We start from the raw sequence: 20,172 nt of genomic DNA, 5'->3' as shown, positions 1-20,172 counted from the left end.
GTTTTGACTCAATGTTTACAGCTGCTGACTGATCACAGGGGTGGCTGCTGAAGGCTGGGGTAGCAGTGGCAATTTCTGAAAATAAGACAACAATAAAGTTTGCCACATCAATTGACTTTCCTCATGAAAGATTTCTCTGTAGTATGTAATGCTGTTTGATAGCATTTGCTTTGCAAAACAAAAATGTATTGAATTTATATTATATGTATTATATATGTATATATTATATATGTGTGTTGTATATATTATATATGTGTATATATTATATGTGTGTGTACATACATATATGTATATGTGTATGAGGGTTGGACATATATGTGTATATGTGTGTGTGTGTGTATATATATATAACATTATAAATACCGAGAGAAGACAGAAAGTGAGATATTTTAACAACAGGGTAACTTTTTACAAAATTGAAGTCAGTCCTCTCAAACTGTGCCACTGCTTTACCAACTAAGTTAATGTACTATTCTAAATCCGTTGTTGTCGTCTCAACAGTGTTGATAGCATCTATACCAGGAGTTGATTCCATCTCAAGAAACCATTTTCTTTGTTCCTCCATAAAAAGCAACTCTTCATCCATTCAAGTTTGATCATGAGGTTACAACAATTCAGTCACATCTTCAGGCTTCATTTCTAATTCTAGTTCTCCTGCTATTTCCACCATATGTGCAGTTACTTTCTCCACTGAAGTCTTGAACTCCTCAAAATCATCCATGAGGGCTGGACTCAACTTCTTCCAAACTCCTGTTAATATTGATATTTTGACCTCTTCCCATAAATCATGAATGTTCTTAATGGCACCTAGAATGGCGAATCCTTTCCCGAAGGCTTTCAATTGATGTTGCCCAGATCTGTCAGAGGAATCACTATCTGTGGCAACTATACCTTTATGAAATTTATTTCTCAAAGAATAAAACTTGAAATTTGAAATTACTCCTTGATTTATGGGCTGAAAATGGAAGTTGCATTCACAAGCATGAAAACAACACTAATCTCCCTGTACATCACCACCGGAGCTCTTGGATGATCAGGCGCATTGTTAATGAGTAGTAATATTTTGAAAGAAATCTTTTTTCCTGAGCAGTAGGTCTCAATAGTGGGCTTAAAATCTTCAGTAAACCAGCCAGGTGTGGTGGCTTACACCTGTAATCCCAGCACTTTGGGATGCCGAGGCAGGTGGATCACTTGAGGTTGGGAATTCAAGACCAGAGTGATCAACATGGAGAAACCCCGTCTCTACTAAAAATACAAAATTAGCCAGGCATGATGGCACAAGCCTGTAATCCCAGCTACTCCGGAGGCTGAGGCAGGAGAATCGCTTGAACCCAGGAGGCGGAGCTGTGGTGAGCCCAGATCATACTACTGCCCTCCAGCCTGGGCAACAAGAGCAAAACTCCATCTAAAAAATAATAATAATAATCTTCAGTAAACCACAATATAAACAGATGTGCTGTCATCCAGGCTTTCACTGGCAGAATAGATTTAGCATAATTCTTAAGGGCACTAAGATTTTTTGAATGGTAAATGAGCATCGGCTTCAACTTAAGTCACCAGCTGCATTAGCCCCTAACAAGAGAGTCAGCCTATCTTTTGAAGCTTTGAAGCCAGGCATTGACTCCTCCTCTCTACTATGAAAGCCCTAGGTGGCAAGGCTATTTCATCTACACTGAAAATCTGTTGTGTAGTGTAGTTACCTTCACCAATAATTTTAGCTAGATCTTCGGGGTAACTTGCTGCAGCTTCTACATCAGCACTTGCTGCTTCACCTTATACTTTTTTTGTTAGGAAGATGATTTCTTCCCTTAAGCCTCATGAACCCATCTCTGTTAGCTTTCAACTTTTCTTCTGCAGCTTCCTCATCTCTCTCAGCCTTCCCAGAATTAAAGAGAATTAGGGCTTTGCTCTGTAACAGGCTTTGGCTTAAATAAATTTTGTGGTTGGTTTGATCTTCTATCTGGACCACTAAAACCTTTTCCATATCAGCCATCATGATGTTTTATTGTGTTCACTGGAGTAGCACTTTTAATTTCCTTTAAGAACTTTTCCTTTGCATTTGCAACTTGCTAACTATTTGAAAAAAGAGGCCTAGCTTTTGGCCTATCTCAGGTTTTAACATGCCTTCCTCACTCAGTTTAATCATTTCTAGTTTTTAACTTAAAGTGAGGGATGTGCAGCTCATCATTTCACTTGAACACTTAGGCCATTGTAGAGTTACTATATGGCCTAATTTCAATACTGTTGTGTGTCAGGAAATAGGGGTGCCCAAAGAGAGAGAAAGAGATGGGAAAATGATTGCTCAGTGGAGCAGTCAGAACACATACAAAATTTATCAATTGGGTTTGCCACCTTACATAGATGCAATTTGGGGCACCCCAAAAAAATTACAATAGTAATATCAAAGATCACTGATCACAAATCACTATAACAGATAAAATAATAATGAAAAAGTTTGGAATATTGCAAGCATTACCAAAATGTGACACAAAGACACAAACATGAGCACAGGCTACTGAAAAAATGATGCAAGGGCCATGCACAGTGGCTCATGCCTGTAATCCCAGCATTTTGGGAGCCTGAGTCAGGGGGACTGCTTGAGCCTAGGAGCTCAAGACTAGCTTAGGCAACACAGTGAGACCTTGTCTCTACAAAAAACAAAAATAAAAAAGTTAGCCAGGTGTGGTGGTGCACACCTGTAGTCCCAGCTAGGAGGCTAGGGTGGGAGGATCACTTAAGCCCAGGAGGTTGAGGCTGCAGTGAGCTGTGATAGTGTCACTGTGCTCCAGAACTGGGTGACAGAGCGAGACCCGGTGTCAAAAAAACAATGATGCCAACAGACTTGCTTAATGCATGGTTACCAGAAACCTTTAATTTGTAAAAAACATAAACCTACAATGTGTAATAAAATGAAGTGTGATAAAACAAAGTATGTCTGTTTATGGCAGTGTTCTAGGGGCTCAGATAAATAAATAAATAAGAGAAAATTCCCACTGTATCATGCTTCTAGTATAATGGAGAAGGAGAGGGATAATAAGTAAAGTAGGGTATATTTTTATAAAACTTCAGATAAAAGTAAGTGATATGAAGAAAACCCAAGCCAGGTATTAGAGAGTGACTGTGGTGGGATATGTTTTGGTGGCAATTTAGATTGAATTTTAGGGAAGCTACTATGTACTGAATGTGTGGCCCCCAAATTCATATGTTGAAGCCTTAATCTGCAATGTGATGGTATTTGGGGGTATGGCCTCTGGAGGGTGATTAGATTTAAAGGAGAACATGCAGGCGGAGCCTCATGATGGCATTAGTGCCCTTGTAAGGGGATGAAGAGGCTGAGAAATTTCTCTCTCTTCTCTCCATTTGAGGATACAGCAAGAAGGCATTCCACAGAAAACCAGGGAGACGGCCCTCACCTGAACCTGAATCGGCCAGCACCTTGATCTTAGACTTCCCAGCCTTCAGAATTGTGAGGAAGAAATATCTGTTGTCTAAGCCACCCAGCCTCTGGTAGTTTTGTTATAGCAGCCCAAAGTGACTAAGGCAGAACGTCTCTTTAAGGAAGTAACATTTGAGCCATGACTTAAATGAAATGAAAGAATGAACCATGTGCAGATTTTGGGGCCAGATGAGCAGCCATTGTTTCTGAGGAGCAAGAAGAAGCCGTCTTGAATAGAACCTGGTAAATGATAGAGAGAGTGGTGAGAGATGAGGAGGAAAGACCTGCACCTCTGGCTGCTGGTAAAGCCGGAGAGCCTGTAATCCCAGAGGTCTGTAACTTGATTTCATCTTCTCTAAATACTTTCTACCTAAGATATGACATCATTCTTGATTTAAGTAGTCTTCTTTTTAATGGAAGGCTGCTACCCTTCATGGGGCCTTGGTTACCTACCTGCAAGGTACTCAGCCTGTTGCATGTTTGCCCACAGTTTAGAAGTCAAAAGAGCTAAAAATAGCAAAGTCTCTAATGAAGCACAATGATTAATCTGTTAAATTCCCTGGAGGGCCAGGAGCCGCGGCAGGCCAAACAAGCCAGGCCTCAAGCACCCTGGGCAGTCCTTCCCCTATGAAATCATCACAGAACTTCTGGTGTTGATCTGTTTATTAATCTCCCTTTCACCAGTGAGAAATGCACTACTTGATGAAAAGAAAACAGCTTTTGAAAGGTATGCTCCTTCCCAAGATGGTGCATAGACCAGCTGTTGTGACAGCATCTTCCATGACACTAATTAAAGAAAAAAGAAAAGCTAATGATTTTACCTGATTATGCAAGCAGAGCATATTTATTGTTGGGAAATTAGACATGCAGAAAAGTATAAAGAAAAATCATCCAAATATCACCACCTGGAGATAACTATTATTGAGGTTTCTAATTTTATATAATTACACACATATATGTAGATATATCTGAGGTCATTTGGTAGCTACGATTTGGTACTCTAATTTTAAATTTTGCGTTATATAGTAATCACTTTCTCATTGACACTGCCTTTTAATTTCACAGACTGGCCTCTAGCTAGGCTTTAGAGGCACCAAAGAAAATAGTGCAGGGAGAGGCTGGGATTGGCAAAACCCAAAATTATGCTCCATGTGGTCATTTTCTGGGGTAAATGTCATCATGTTACAACCTTGGCAGGTTCCTGGCTCCCCTTCTCAATTTGTAAGACCTCATCCAAAGTAGATAAGGGAGACTCAGACTTGGAGACTGGTTTTTAGAGCAAATTATTATACTTGGTGTGTAGCTGTCAGTCAGACTTGTTTCAGTGCATAACACATGCTGATGAACACACGCACACACACATACACACACACACGTGTGGCATTCAAAGCATTTAAAAGTGCCCGTGATGGCACACACATCCTGATCTTTACCCTAATAAGCTGTTCTTTCTAATCAGGGGACTTGGCTGATTCTTAGTCTTAAAAGATAAGGGGAGCTGTCTTCAACTAAAATATGATCAGAGATTTAGTGTTCTCTGCTTGACTTATAACCACAACTTCAGTTGCCTCCATATTTTTGGCCCAGCTGAGACTCTTATTGGTCTTTGGAATGAGTCAGCCTATAGAAGATTTTGGTCTTCACATTTTTACCTTTTTTTGGTGTCTTTGTTATCTTTTTCATTCTGTGGCCAAGGATAATGCAGGAACCACACAGAGGCATAATCCACTTCTTGACCAGCCCTAATTACAGCATATAGGTAGGTAACTTTATTGCCCTTTCTTGCTTATCAGAGCTCAGAAGATGGTATGAGATACATCACATGAGTAGCAGAGACTCTTAGCTGCCTGACAGCCATTTCCCCTTTCTTTTGCCTTGACTGCAGTAACAGTGAAGATTAAAAAAGGCACCCAAAAGGTAGGAATTAAAGGGCTGAATAAATACAAATTATAATTGGTCTAAGCCAGTCATGGGACTCTGAAGCCTCTTTGCCAGATATTCACATTTTGCCCTGCCTTACAGTTAGAGATGGCCATGTGATTCAGTTCCCACCATGGGGACAGGAGAAAATCTGGGGAGTTTTTCCTTCCTGATGAACAGAAAAGGTATTTTTCCTTTGCTCCCTTTTTCTCATTTTTGAATGTAGTTAGCGTGAAGCCCTGATGCTTACAGCTGTGGCGGCCTGCTCGTGAGTGAGATGATGAGCATGAGGATGAGAAGTCAGCCTGCTAATAATGCTGGAGTTGAAGGGTGGGAAGTGTCTGGACTCCTGATCACATTTGTGAGTTGCCGATCAGCTCTGGAACTGCCTACTTCAGGAATCTTTCTTAAGGGAAAAAAAGAGAGAGAGAATTTCTTAAGACATAAGACACTCTTTCTTGCAGGTAAACCTGTCTTAATGGACACATGCTATTGGTGGTCAATGAAGGAAAAGCCCAACTTTTCTGAAGGGCAGCCTCAATATTATAGTACCTGCAAACTACAAATACAAACAAATTCAATTTCAAGAGTTGATCAGTTGGGCTAACAAGATGGATTTGTGCTTCTACTAGAGGAAACTGACCTTTCCAGAAGATGGACAGATTTACATTAGAGAGTGGGCAAAGCAGAACCAACCAGAATCTATATTCCACAATGCCTTGAGTAGAGGTGACATGACAGACTTTTTTTTTTTTTTTTTTTTTTGAGACAGAGTCTTGCTGTGTCGCCCAGGCTGAAGTGCAGTGGCGTAATCTTGGCTCACTGCAACCTCCGCCTCCTGGATTCAAGCAATTCTCCTGCCTCAGCACCCCCAGTAGCTTGAACTATAGGCGCATGCCGCCACATCAGGCTAATTTGTTGTATTTTAGTAGAGACGGTGTTTCGCTGCGTTGGCCAGGCTGGTCTTGAACTCCTGAGGTCGTGATCCGCCCGCCTTGACCTCCCAAAGTGCTGGGATTACAGGTGTGAGCCACTGCGCCTGGCCCTGAGAGACTCTTAAATGTGTTCTGTGTTGTTAAGTCTAAAACAAGTTGAAATTAGTACTTAAGTTTTTGATAATAACTAACAGAAAAGAGTTAGATTAATGAATAGAGAGACCTCTCAAAGAGCTTTGAACAGGCACTGAGGAAGAGCATGGAGTTTAGCTTGAGCATGTATCCATCTCAAAGCAGATGGTACAAATTAGAAATGCCTCTTGATTTCAGTTACCTGATAACCAAACGTTTTGATTTCCATAAATTTTTTGTTGGTGAGTGGTTATTCATTTTGTAAATTCATTCATTGACAGTTTTAAATGGTCATCTTTCTCACAGCATCTAAAATATTATTGGATGTATACAAAAACTGAATCATGAAATCTCTTCAGGAATATGGTGTTTAGGGAAAGTGCCTGAAGTTTGAAGTGAAGCCAGTAAGAATTCAAATTTTAGTTCTGCTACTAACTATATGTAGCGTTGGGCATATTATTTTGCTTTTTTCACCTTCATTTCTTAAATGGAAATAAAAATCCTAATCACAAAAATGCTGTTGGGTGATTTAAGTAAAAAATATAAAGTACAGGACACGTAGTAGATACTGATAAGTAGTAGCTTCTGTGTCAATTAGGGTCTAACAGAAATAGATGAAATATTCTAATTAGGATATTTTAAGGTTTTTTTCTCCATTTGACCTAGCAATCCCATTACTGGGTATATACTCAAAGGAATATAAATCATTCTATTATAAAGACACATGCATGTGTATGTTCACTGCAGCACTATTCATAATAGCAAAGACATGGAATCAACCCAAATGCCCATCAGCAATAGACTGGATAAAGAGAATGTGGTATACTATGCACCCATAAAAAGAAACGAGATCATGTCCTTTGCAGAGACATAGATGAAGTTGGAAGCCATTATCCTCAGCAAACTAATGCAGGAACAGAAAACCAAACACTGCATGTTCTCACTTATAGATGGGAGCTGAACAATGAGAACACATGGACACAGGGAGGGGAACAACAAACACTGGGGCCTGTTGGGGGAGAGCATCAGGAAAAATAGCTAATGCATGCCAGGCTTAATATGTAGGCAATGAGTTGATAGGCACAGCAAACCACCACGGCATATGTTTACCTATGTAACAAACTTGCACATCCTGCAGATGTACCCCAGAACTTAAAATAAAATTAAAAACAAAAAACAAACAATTTTTTTTCCTACAAATAAGCTATTTTCAAAAGTGAGAAAACTTAGGAGAATAACATCTAGGAAAAATTTCCAGGGTAAATAAATGTAATTTACAAGGATGTTTATCACATCATTGTTCTCTTAGTGAGTGAATCAGGAAACAATTCAAAGTCCAGGTACAGGGAATTGATCACATTCATACCGCTGAGTAACAAAAAAACACTGAAAAAACACTGCAGAAGTAAATGCATTGACATTAAGATATATTAGTGATGTAGTGAAAAGAGCAGATTTTAAGCTATCATGAAGAGTAGAATCTATTCATTAAAATTGCATGTATTTATATTTACTATCTATATTAATATATAGGTGTAATTATTTAAAGCCAGGCCTTTAAGATTCTTGTGGAATCTTTAAAAAATTGTCAGCTTTTTTTTTCAGTCCTAAAGGAGGTAGAGAGTGTATTTTATCATCTGGAGGCAGGGGTGAGGGAATGGGGTGAACGGAGCGGATGGGACACCCTTAACCTCATTCAAATGATTTAGATGGAATGGTCAATATTCTGTTTGGTAATGGGTCTTCTCAAGTGTGTTGGAATCAGAGCTGCCTCTGAGACTTTGTAACTTCTTTGGTGTGGAGCTCAAGATAAGGATGGAAAGAATGTTGTTTGCCTGTGTGGATTTAGAGATGTAGATTTACAGACTGCCTTGCCTTATATTGCTTGTTGTGGTGAAGCTATTGATGTTCCTTTTTGATTAATTATATGCAGGGTAACTAAATCTGAGAAACTAAAAACTGCAGAAGGGACATGAAGCAGGATCTTCCCTGATGAATAGAAACTATAAAAAGTAATTGCACTGGCCATGGTTCAGCTCAACATGGGCTGGATGACTGATGTCCATGTGTGGAATGACTTAGGACAGAACACCCCCAAAGGCACAGTTGCTGGACTCTTATGATCTGATCTAATTGTCTGGCTGAGGCGATCCCTTTGAGGGTGGAGGTACGGAGTTTCCTTTACAGCAAGGGATCCAAAGTGAAGTGACTACGCTGTGACAGGTAGGAATTATAATAATAGGAAACATGTATAAATGGCAAGGAGTGTTCTAAGGGTTTTACTTGAATTATTACAATAGATCCTTTAAAAACCCCATGAAGAAGATATTATTTGTAGTTTAGTTGTAAAAATGAAGAAATCTATACACAGAAGGGTTAAGTAATTTGTTTATTGTTATAGAACCAATAAGTAGCAGAGCTTAGATCTGAATCCATCTGGCTCCAGAGCCCTGTCTTTAGCCATTATGGTAGGCTACCTCTTTAAAGGAAGTGTAATGTCCTTGAGCAAAGCTGCAGGAGATGGGAAACTGGGCAAATTGAAGATGAATGTCCTGACTAAAGAGACAGCTACAGGCTAGCAACTGCTGCTGTGGAGAAATGTGGACCCAGTGTTGCCATACCATTTGAGTTTTCAAGAGAAAAACAAAATCTGGATTTATATATGAAAATTCCCAGTTTTAAAATGCGCTGCTGACCAATAACACACACAAACAGGCACTCAGATGTATGCAGGCACACACTTAAACTCACACTACCATGGACTACTAGTTTTTGAAAACTATATTAAAGAGAATGGACAGTTTTATGTTCAATCATCCTAAAAAGAGGAAATAATTGAGTAGATAAACATTATATGGGAGGGAGAAAAAATTCCATTTATTTTCTTGTTGTTTAAAGCAAGTTACTTAATATCTCTGAGCCTCTGTTCCTTCATCTATAAATTTGTGTCAGGAGTTTGGAGTGGATAATCGTATTATCTACATCATGGAATTTATGTGGGCGTTAAATGAGTAGCCAACTATTTACAATGCCAACCTGGGACACAGCCATACCAGAACAAAATAAATTAATAGATATATGTTTTATATAATAATGTATTATTATACATATACACTATATATAATTAGAATTAGCACAATTATGTTGTATTACTTTAACAAAAATATGAAAATCAATGTTATCTGAAATTATGCATCATTGTGTATTACTTTTCTATTACATAAATGCTATTATTTAAACAAAACAATAGGACTAATCGGTAGAATCAGTAATAATAGGACTAATTAAATAAATCATACGTAAGAAAAATAAAACAATATTTTTACAATGTTGCTTTCTGCCTTCTGATATAGGCAATTTATTTTAACTCCTTTGAAAACGTTGTACTGGATATCTAAATTTAGTAGACTATAGTATTGTGTATTCTTTTTAAAACAGTTTTATTGATATATAATTCACATACTACACAGTTTACTCACTTAAAGTCTACAGTTCAATTATTTTTAGCATATTTGGAGACATACAGCCTTTTTCATAGTCAATCTTAGAATATTTTCACCACCTTAGGAAGAAATTCCATATTCTTTAGCTGTCATCCCTCTCCCCTCCCATGACAGCTCTAAGCAGCCGCTAATCTACTTTGTGTCTCTATGAATTTGTCAATTCTAGATATTTCATATAAGTAGAATCATCCAATATTTGTCCTTTTGTGGGTGGCTTATTTCACTTAGCATGCTTTAAAATTTCACTCATACAGTAGCATGTATCACTACTTCACTCCATTTTATGGAATGAACGTTATTTCACTATATGGATACACCATATTTTGTTCATCCATTTGTCTGTTAACATTTGGGTTATTTCCACTTTGGGCAATTATGAATAATGCTGATATAAACATTCATGTATGAGTTTCTATGTGGACATGTGTTTTCATTTCTTTTGAATATATGCCTAGGAGTAGAATTGCTGGGTCTTATAGTAACTTTACGTTTAATCTATTGTTGTACCGTGAGACTTTTCCAAAGAAGCTGGACCATTTGAAGCTTGTTCCCACAAGCAGCATATGAGTGTTCCAGTTTCTCCACATATTGCCAATGCTTGTTGTTATCTGACTTTTTTATTCTCGGCATCTTATGGGTGTGAAGTAGTATCTTACTGTGGCTTTGCTTTGCATTTCCATGATGATGAACGATGACCAACAGCTAATAATGTCAAGCATCTTTATTTATTTATTTCTTTAAGAGACAGGGTCTCCTCTGTCACGCAAGCTGGAGTGCAGTGATGTGATCATAGCTCACTGTAGCACTGAACTCCTGGGCTCAAATAAGCCTCCCACCTCAGCCTCCTGAGTAGGTGGGACTAAGGTGCTCCTCACCATGCTGGGCTATATATATATATAAAATATATTATATATAAATATATATTATATATATTCATAATATATCATATAATATTCATATATATAATAAGGTACACCCCACCAAGCTGGGCTATATATAATATACTATATATGTTTATATATGTTAATATAAAATATATATTCATATATATAATATATATATATTATATACACATATATATGTAGCCCAGCATATATATATAGGAGAGATGGTCTCGCTATGTTACCCAGACTGGTCTCAAACTTCTGGCAACAAACAATCCTCCTGTGTCAGGTGACAAATAATAAATGGCTGGGATTACAGGTATGAGCCACTGTGCCTGGCCTTGGGTATCTCTTTATGTGTTTTACTGGCCATTTATGTGTCTTCTTTGGAGAGATCCTTTGCCTATTTTTAAATTGAGTTAGTTGTCTTTTTATTATTGAATTTAAAACTTCTTTATACATTCTAGACACAATCCCTTATCAGATATATAATGTTCAAATATTTTCTGCCATTCTGTGGATTGCCTTTTTCACCTTCTTCATGATGTACTTTGAAGCACAAAAGTTCTTAATTTTGATAAAGTCTAATTTATTTTTTCTTTTGTTTCTAATTTATTTTTTCTCATGCTTATGGTGTCCATATCTAAGAATTATTTGCCAAATCTGGCCAGGTGTGTTACCTTATGTGTGTAATCCCAGCAGTTTGAGAGGCCAAGGTGGGCATATCGCTTGAAGTCAGGAGTTTGAGACCAGTGTGCCAACATGGTGAAACCCAGTCTCTGTAAATACAAAATTAGCTGGGCGTGGTGGTACATATCTGTAATCCCAGCTACTCGAGAGGCTGAGACAGGAGAATTGCTTGAACGCAGGAGGTGGAGGTTGCAGTGAGCCGACATGGCACCACTGCATTATGGCCTGGGTGACAGAGGGAGACTCTGTTTAAAAAAAAAAAAAGGCATGAGGTAGTGGTCTGCATTAGGCTGTTTTTTGCATTGCTATAAAGAAATATCTGAGACTGGGTAATTTATAAGAAAAGAGATTTAATTGGCTCACGGTTCTGCAGGCTGTACAGGAAGAATAGTGGCATCTGCATCTAAGAAGGCCTCAGGGAACTTCTAATGGTAGTGTAAGGCAAAAGGGGAACAGGCACATTTCATGGTGAGAACAGGGCAAGAGAGAGGGTGAAGGTAAGGTGCCACACCCAGGCTCAGCCATTTATGAGGGATACGTCACCATGATTCAAATGTCTCCCACTAGGCCCCACCTCCAACACTGGGGATTACAATTCAACATGACATTTGGGCAGGGGCATATATTCAAACCATATGAGGGTCCAGCTTCATTTTTTGCATGCAGCTATCCAGCTGTCCCAACACCATTTATTGAAAAGACAATTCTTTTCTCATTGAATGGTCTTGGCACACTTGTCAACTATAAGTTGACCATAGATGTATATTCTAAGATATATAAATGTAAGGTTTTTTAAAGTGCTCATGTAAATCAATAGGACTAATTAACAGATATTGCCTATATTGAATAAAAAATAATAATGACATTTCTTTCTGTCCTATATTTTTACTTTCTGCTTCCTTTACCACAATCCTTGCCTGAACTGCTTGTAGCATTTCGAACACGCTTCTTTTCTTTTGTGTAATATTGGTACTGAGCAGTGAAACATAAAATTCACTTTGATTTGCAACTCTGCTCTTAGCAAGCCCATATTGTGCTGAATCTGGGTATCAGTCCAACGTGATGACATAAAGCTAAATATTTTTTCACGAAACCATGTGAACATGGAATGCTTAGGATTTTACTTCCTGCCAACAGCAGAAATTTTGGACTTGTAGGAATTAGTTTCCATCTCTCCAAAAATGCCTATCCACTTTGTTTCTACAGGCTTGTTTTGACAGATTAGTTCTCTGTCAATCAAGCATCTATAAATTCATCATATAGGCTATCCACAGTTTAAATGCTCACACACACACACAAAGTCTAAAACACTTTGGATGCCATCCTAAGCTGAACTTTTCTTTCTCACAGAAAATGGTTTTGAGGCATATAGGTAATTTGCACTTGTGAAATTGAAATTGGAGTCCAAGTAAGTTACAACGTGGTAAAAAAAAAAACATTGAGAAGTCTTGTTTAACTTGGCTTTTTCCAGTGCTTTTTTTTTTTTTTTTTTTTTAAGTTCTAAGGCTGCACACTTAACCTGCATTACTCGAGGATGCAATAATGCATGATTAATTATTGTAAATGCAAATTACAATTGCCAGCATCAGTGGGCAAGGGGAAATCAGAGACAGTGGCTATGAAAAACAGATAATTTATGTTGTATCATTTGATAACAAAAGCAATGTTGTTTTTAGCCTTTGTTCTTTGAACCACTGTATGAATTTGGTACTTCTACCCCAACCTTTCCACATCCATTACTGAAAACTAGGGCTTTTCTTCCTAGGGAGACCAAGGAAGTCTTTCATGGGACCAAGACTTGCGATACTAAAACTAGGACAACCTTGGGCAAAACAGGATGGTTGGCCATTTCAGTCAATTAAATAAGGCAATGCATGTAAAGTACTTAGGATGATGCCTAGGATGCAAAAGTGTTCATGAGGGTGTCAGGGAAGTCGAATCTGAATTTAGGAGCACAGAGATACTCAGAGTTTTCCCAATTATGCAAATGATTTCACTCTACCTTCACTGTACTGAAGGTAGGTAAAGAACTTGGAAGAGTGGTGCCCAGTAAGGGACTCTGACATGAGCTCAAGCTTGTAGTCTTATTTTATTGTTGTTTATGAATCTCTAACAAGCTAGACAGAGAGCTTTAGCTAGGCTTTTTTATGAGAACCATTAGCAAGGATGACAGCAGTAGGGCAGCAAAAATGACAACAGGGAAAGACCATGCTGGACTGTTTCTTAACACATGAAACTTAGGAAAAAACAAGTGGGGGCACATTTTCATGTTAATTCCTTGCATTTTAGGGTTAACAAGTAAAATTCAGGATACCCAGTTAAGTTTGTGTTTGAGATAAACAACAAATTTTTAATGTAAGTAATGTAAACAAATTTTAATGTAATATTAAAAATGTAAATTTTAATATTGCATGGGACATACTTATACTAAAAAAATTATTCATTATTTAGTTGAAATTCAAACTGAACTAGGGATCCTATATTTTTATTTTCTAAATCTGGAAACTACGGGCAGGTGGGAACTTAAGAAACGGAAACTTATTTTTAAATTACAACATGGGAAAGCACAGAAATTGAGTGACCATCTAATGGACAACTGAAAAGATAGAAATCATATGTTAAAAACTGTTATTGAATGTCGATGTTACCGTGATTTTAATTTATTTTCCTAACTTCTCATTTTTCCTACATAAGTAATATAATACATAATTATAACTAATATATCATTAAAAATAAAATATAAACAAAGTTTCAATGATGAAAAGTTCTAGAGAACCTCCTAAAAAATGCATTAGGCATAACTGGCTAGCTGTTATAATACACAGCCTCAAAATTTCAGCAGCTTACCCCAATGAAAGTTTGTATCTTCCTCACATAAAGACAAAACGAGTATTTCAGATCAGAGGGCAGCTGTTCGTCGAATGAAATTCAGGGATCCAGGTTACTTCCTTCTTCTTGTTGTAGGAAAAACTCGGTTCTTGCGACACGACCAGGAAAGATTAGGCACGCAGACACTTAAGGGTGAGAAGTTACGGGATGTATTGGGTGAAAAGGAAAAAGACTCTCAGCAAAGTGAGAGGAGCTCCTAAGTGAGAGGGACTCCTGTCAACAGGCCCCCATGTCACAGACTGACTTACCGGTTACCACACAGGAACGGGAGGGACCGGCTCCTCCCCATGCAAACAGCGGGAACTTCCCGAAGCCCGACCGCTTCCTCCCAGCGTGTAGGCCAATGGGAGATTCTCCAGGTCAGTAATCCGATTTTTCGGCCTTCAGGCTGTTTTAGGCTTGAAGGCGGATTTTGCAGGGGACCCTTGGCCGCCTCCTGTCTCTACACTGTGGCTCCCCTATCTTCAATACATGGCTTCCAAAATTACTGTGAGGTCGTTTCCTTCTTTATTCCAGCCATGTCAAAGTGGGAAATCAGTATGGAGAATTTTGAGGGGAAGGACTTTGAGGTGAAAGGACATTGATTTTAGGGGCAAGGCTGGACATCTCATATATCACTTTAATCCACGTTCTAGTGACCAGAATTCACATAGCAGTTTCTGCCACTAAGGACATGAATGAAAAAAACTTAAGCAAACTAAAGGTACAACATGTTCCTAGAATGTTTCATGATTTTATGGCTGCTTGATAAAGTGATTTCTGAAAGTCATCTAGAAGAAAAAACATTTATAAAAAAAGGAAAAATTTCTCAAAAGAAAAATGACAATACAGAATAAATACATGGAAAGGGTACCTTCAGAATCATATATGAGGATATAGTAAGTTTATAATATTGAAATAAGAATGGAATTCATATAAAAATAGACCCACAGAGAGAATGGAGAGCGTGAAAGTGACATAATTTTTAAATTAGAAGTTGCTTTGAGTAGTGTAAATAGGCTTTTTTTTTTTTCAGGACCAGTTAGCAAAACTTCCATCTAATCCTCGCTGCCTCCTCTTTTATTTGACAATAGAAAGAAATCAAGTGCCTAAACTTAAGAGAAGCATCTTGTGTGTCTTGACCTGGGTGGTGATTACACAGGTGTTTACCTATGTAAAAAATTCCATCAAACTAAGCACTTAAGATTTGTTCACTTTATTTTATATAAAGTATATCTCAAAGAAAGAGTTTGGAAAAAACAAAAGGAGAGGATCTCTGAGCACTTATAACAAGAGAATCTAATTAAACCAGGACAACTAAGGAGCCTTGTTTGAGGAAGTCATATATAAGCTGAAATCTGAAGGGTGAGTTGCAGTTAAACAGTCAGAGGGCATAATAGAACATTCTGAACACAAGGACCAGCGTGTATAAAGGCCCTGGAGAACTTTCATAGTTGCCTTTGACATTTAGATTCTTGAGCCATCTGATAGATGTTAATTTTTGTGTATAATGTGAGTTATTTTTTCCATTATTACAGCATCATTTATGTAAGAAATATCCTTTTTCTGTTTATCTACTGTCAACCCTATTATATACCAAGTTTCAATATTTGGATGAGTTTTTCCAAGGCTTCCATTCTTTTCTTCTGAAATACTTGTCTACATCTCCTCTAATAGTACACTCTCCCTAATTACTAGAATTATATAAAGACTCTCCATATCTGATAGGTATTCCTCCCATCTTGAAGTTTTTTCTCAAGAGTGTTTTGGCTATTTTTGGCACTTTATTCTTCCACAATATTCTTCCCATAATATTGATATGGGGGGGGCAGGGAAATGCTGGGAAGGGAAGGGTATGGTCCCTGGGTAGGGCTCCACCCCAGGCTTGCAGCCACAGGCCTAGGTGAGGACAGACATTTCTGTTTTCATGTTCAAATGTTGCATTTCCCAAGACCACCTGGCCTGCCACACCCCCATCCTGTGCCCATAAAACCCCCAAAACCCTAGTGGGCAGAGACACAAGCAGCTGGATGGTGAAAGGAACACACCAGCAAATATAGACACAAGCGGCTGGACATCAAGAGGAATGCATGGGCATAAGAGCACACCAACAGATGCCAGCAGGCGACTGGCAGAACAATGTGGAGTTTGGCTGGGGCGGTTGGAGGAGAGCCCGGCTGCTGAGCACCCAACTCCAGGGGAAAACCACCTTCCCATTCCATCTCCCTTCTGGCTCCTCCATCTGCTGAGAGCTACTTCCACTCAATAAAACCTTGCACTCATTCTTCAAGCCCATGTGTAATCCGATTCTTCCTGTACACAAAGGCAGGAAACCCTGGGATACAGAAAGCCCTCTGTCCTTAAGGGACAGATAGAGGAAGGGGTCTAATTGAGCTAACACAAGCCACCTACGGACAGCTAAACTGAAAGAGCATACTGTAACACATGCCCACTGGGGCTTCAGCTGTAAACATTCACCCCTAGATGCTGCCTTGGGTTCAGAGCCCCACAACCTACCCATCTGCATGCTCCTGCTAGAGGTTTGAGCATCCAGGCACCTAAGAAGCAAGCCACACCCTCGTTGCACGCCCTTCCAGGGGCATAAGGGAACTTTCCCATTTCAATATCAGCAAAATACTTTTTAAAGTTTTCACTGGAATTGCATTAAATAAATACATCAATTTGAGACAGAACTGACATCTTTCTAATACTGTCTTCCAATCCATGAATATGGTATATCTCTTCTTTTGGTAACTAATTTGTGAAAGAGTTATAATTTCCTTAGTAAAGGTCTTGTTTACCTTTTGCTAGCTTGTCTAGGTACTTACATATTGAGGATCCTGTAAATATTATTTTTAGTTTCTTGTGGTCATAATAAAACATAATTATTTTATGTAACTGTATTTTATGTAATAGACATGCTAATTGCTCTTAATCAAGTAATTTATCTGTGGATTATTTGGGATTTTCTACAAAGAAAAATCACAACCTTTGTAATTTATGACAGTTTTACTTTTTTTTCAATCTTTATATATTTATTTCTTTTCTTGCCTACTGTGCTGGCTTGGAACTCCAGAACAATGATTAATGAAAGTGGTAATATATAATCTGTGTCTTGTAATAAATCTTAAAGAGAATGCTACATTGTTGCACAGATAAGTATGATGTTTGTTGTAGTTTCATTTTAGTTTGCTAATGGTTGTTTTTTATTTTAGTCATCAATAGATGTTGGATTTTAGCCAAGTAATTGCATTATTGGATCTGATTATATAGTCTTTCTTCCTTAATCTTTAGTATACTGAATTATATTGATTGATTTTCAAATGTTGAAACAATGTTGCATTACTAAAATAAATTCAACTTGGTTGTAATATACTATCTTTTTTATACATTGCTAAATCTGACTTAATATTTTCTGCAGGATTTTTTTTTTTTTTTTTTTTTTTTTTTTAAGATGGAGTCTCACTCTGTCACCCAGGCTGGAGTGCAGTAGTGCAATCTCAGCTCACTGCAAGCTCCACCTCCTAGGTTCATGCCATTCTCCTGCCTCAGCCTGCCGAGAGGCTGGGACTACAGGCGCCCACCACCATGCCCGGCTAATTTTTTGTATTATTTTGTGTAGGATTTTTAAATCCATGGTCATGATTGAGAGCAAGCTATAATTTTCTTTCTTGTGCCCTCTTTCTTAGATTTGAGTGTCATGATTATACCATCTCTTAAAATGAATTGAAGAATGTTCAATGATACAACATTGGAGTTATTTATTTCTTGACCGTTAGGTTTAGCTTGTAAAACCATCAAAGCTTGTTTTCCTTTTAGGAAGATTTTAAACTACTCATTCAGACTTTCAATTGAAAATTTTATTGAGATAATTATACATAGTTATAAAAATAATAGAGAGATCTCATATAGCTTTTACCTAGTTTCTCCCAATGGAAGAAAAATATAGTTATTAAACTATAGTACAATAACATAACTAGGTTGTTGACATCAATACAATTTACTGGGTTACTCAGATTGCCTCAGTTATATTTGTACTCATTTGTGTGTGAAAGTATGTAGCCACTCCTGCTTTTTTAAAATCAATGTTTGCATGGTAAATCTTTTTCAATTCTTTTACATTCAGCCTATTTGATTAGATTTAAAGTGAATTTTTTTATACACAGCATAGTGTTGTGTCATGTTTATTTACCCACTCTGCTTCTCTCTGTCTTTAGATTGGTGTACTAAGATCATTTACATTTAAGGTAATTATTGTTAATGCTTAAGTCTTCCCTTTCATTATTTATTTCTATTTGTTATAGCTATTTCTTATTTGTATTTGGTTTTTGGTTTTCTGTTACCTCCAGCTGTGTATCTGTTCATTCGCACACTGCTATAAAGAAATCCCTGAGACTGGGTAATTTATAAAGAAAAGAAGGTAATTGACTCAGTTCTGCAGGCAATACAGGAAGCATGATGCTGGCATCTGCTTGGCTTCAGGTGAGATCTCAGGAAACTTACAATCATGGCAGAAGGTGAAGGGGAAGCCATCACTTCATATGGCTGGAGAAGGACGGACAAAGAGAGTGGAGGGGGAGGTGCTACGCACTTTTAAACAAACAGATCTCATGAGAACTCACTCACCATTACCTGAGAAGATGATGCTAAACCATTCATGAAGGACTATCCCCATGATTCAATCACCTCTCACCATGCCCCACCTCCAACACTGGGGATTACAATTCAACATGAGATTTGGGTGGGGACATGGATACGCATCGTGTCAAGCTGCATCTATGTTACTGCAAAGGCATGATTTCATTCTTTGTATGACTCTATAGTATTCCATGGTGTGGATGTACCACATTTTCTTTATCTAATCCACCATTGTTGGGCACCTAGATTGGTTCTATGTCTTTGCTATTGTGAATAGTGCTGCAATGAACATACAGGTGCATGTGTCTTTTTGATAGAACAATTTATTTTTCTTTGGCATATACCCAGTAATGGGATTGCTCAGTTGAATGGAAGCTCTCTTTCTAATTCTTTGAGAAATTGTAGAATAATTTTTTGAGAAGTTGTAGATGTGTTGTGTTATTTTTGAGGCCTCTGTTCTGTTCCATTGGTCTATATATGTGTTTTGGTGCCAATATCATGCTGCTTTCATCACTGTAGCCTTGTACTGTAGTTTGAAGGCAGGTAGAGTGATATCTGCTGCTTTGTTCTTTTTGATTAGGATTGTCTTGACTATATGGGCTCTTTTTTGGTTCCATATGAAATTTAAAGTAACTTTCTCTAGTTCAGTGGACAAAGTCAATGGTAGTTTGATAGGAATAGCATTGAATGTCTAAATTGCTTTGGGCAGTATGGCCATTTTCACAATATTGATTCTTCCTATCCATGAGCATGGAAATTTTTTTTCATTTGTTTGTGTCCTCTCTTCTTTCCTTGAGCAGTGGTTTGCAGTTCTCCTCGAAGAGGACTTCAGGTCCCTTGTAAGTTGTATTCCTAGGTATTTTATTTTCTTTGTAGCCATTGTGAATGAGAATTCACTCATGATTTGGCTCTATGCTTGTCTATTTTTGGTGTATTGGAATGCTTGTGATTTTTGCACATTGATTTTGTACCCTGAGACTTTGCTGAAGTTGTTCATCACAAAAGCAGTGGCAACAAAAGCCAAAATTGACAAATGGGATCTAATTAAACTAAAGAGCTTCTGCTCAGCAAGAGAAACTATCATTAGAGTAAACAGGCAACCTACAGAGTGAGAGAAAATTTTTGCAATCTATCTATCTGACAAAGGTCTAATATCCAGAATCTAC

General features: G+C 37.9%; 1 protein-coding gene across 1 annotated transcript in view; it reads right to left on the bottom strand.

The window, feature by feature from the left end:
- ERH (ERH mRNA splicing and mitosis factor) overlaps positions 1–20,172 on the bottom strand; it is an 892,055-nt gene that overhangs the window by 827,853 nt on the left and 44,030 nt on the right. The window lies entirely within an intron of this gene.

The sequence above is a fragment of the Macaca thibetana genome, chromosome 7 (assembly GCF_024542745.1).
Source record: "Macaca thibetana thibetana isolate TM-01 chromosome 7, ASM2454274v1, whole genome shotgun sequence".
Lineage (NCBI taxonomy): Eukaryota > Metazoa > Chordata > Mammalia > Primates > Cercopithecidae > Macaca > Macaca thibetana.
This window is presented reverse-complemented; position numbering and strand designations above follow the sequence as displayed.